We start from the raw sequence: 1,962 nt of genomic DNA, 5'->3' as shown, positions 1-1,962 counted from the left end.
GTTTCGAGCTACAGGCTGATAATGACAAAAATCACTTTTTTGACCAAAATGTGTTTCGATAAAAAATAAATGACAGATCCACCATTTTTTGACAATGCGCTCATTGATTTGACATTTGGCATTCAGTTGACATCAATATCATGAATGGAATTCAATTGTAAAACATAGCAGGGAAGAGAAAACGTGCTTCAAGAACAGGTTTTAACACCTTTCAAAAGCAGTTTTCATTATTGGTTTTTGTTATACCCTACCCTCAAAATAATTCAAAATAAAATATTTAGAAGTCAAATCAATAAGAACCCTTCTGGCACATTGTAAAAAAAATGGTGGATCTGTCATTTTAAAAATTGTAAATGGAAAGTGATTTTTGTCATTATCAGCTCTGCTGGGGCGACTTTTGGTACATTTCTCTAGGCACACACACACACACACACACACACACACACACAAATACAGCAGTGGTTTCCCCTTGCCTTCTGCTGGAGTTTTGTACGGTTTACTCCGCTAGCCTTTGTCCAAAAGGAATAAACCACAAGGCAATCATTGCTCCAATAAACCAGCCATGGCAATGAACCATTCTGGGTGAACAGATTGTGCATCTGCACAGCAATAAAAGGGTTAAACGGAGCGCTCTTGCCAAAATCCCTAGTACAAGAACAGGTACGATGCCTTGATCTAATGCTTGAACAGTTCAGATCAGGTCGCGAGTGGGTACTGGTGCTGGGCATTACACACTGTCAAATTTAACTCTCCTTTACTTCATCAAGTTCGACCTCAAAGCGTCAAAGCCCAGTAAGCCATGTCGTAATCTACACACAAACTAAACTCAGACTTAGAAATGCGTAGTAGCTTTCTGATAAACTTGGGGCCATGATTTCCTAAAATCTAACCATACTGTTACCTACAAATTCGATTATGTTTGATTATGGAGCGTCTCATCAAATTTGTGCCAAAATGGCAGCTTTTGCTGTTATGTTTACCCAGAAAGGGATTGACAAAGTATATCCTGGCTTACCATATCTTCTCTAGACTTACGTTATCACATTATCATATAATTATATTACCGTATTCTATCTTACCTCATCAATTTTTATCATATCCCATGTTACCTCGTCTTTTAAAACCTTAACATCTCATCTTATCTTTAAATACCTATACAACCTATTTTTCCGCTTTTTTTCGTACCTTATCTTACCTTATATTACCTTACCTTACCTTACTTTACCTTATCTTACCTTACCTTATCTTACCTTATCTTACCTTATCTTACCTTAACTTACCTTAACTTACCTTACCTTACCTTACCGTACCTTACCTTACCTTACCTTACCTTACCTTACCTTACCTTATCTTATCTTACCTTATCTTACCTTACCTTACCTTAACTTACCTCACCTCACCTTACCTTATCTTACCTTACCTGATCTTACCTGATCTTACCTTATCTTACCTTACCTTACCTTACCTTACCTTACCTTACCTTACCTTATCTTACCTTATCTTACCTTACCTTATCTTACCTTACCTTACCTTACCTTACCTTACCTTACCTTAACTTACCTCACCTCACCTTACCTTATCTTACCTTACCTGATCTTACCTGATCTTACCTTATCTTACCTGATCTTACCTTACCTTACCTTACCTTACCTTACCTTACCTCACCTTACCTTACCTTATCTTACCTTACCTTACCTTACCTTATCTTACCTTACCTTACCTTATCTTACCTTACCTTACCTCACCATACCTTATCCCCAGAAAGCAGCCAGGTGGAACAAGGCAGACCTTCCCTGTGACGTCATGTCAAAGATACACCAGGACCAGGACACCACGACAGAATCACCGCTTCACCTGTTCAAGGACACCCGGCTCACCGCTCGGTGGGTGGTGCTCTACATCAACTGGTGAGTGTCTGCTGGGGGGCATGGGCGAGACACACACACACACACACACACACAC

This window comes from Aplysia californica, unplaced genomic scaffold (genome assembly GCF_000002075.1).
Source record: "Aplysia californica isolate F4 #8 unplaced genomic scaffold, AplCal3.0 scaffold01908, whole genome shotgun sequence".
Classification (NCBI taxonomy): Eukaryota; Metazoa; Mollusca; class Gastropoda; order Aplysiida; family Aplysiidae; genus Aplysia; species Aplysia californica.
This window is presented reverse-complemented; position numbering follows the sequence as displayed.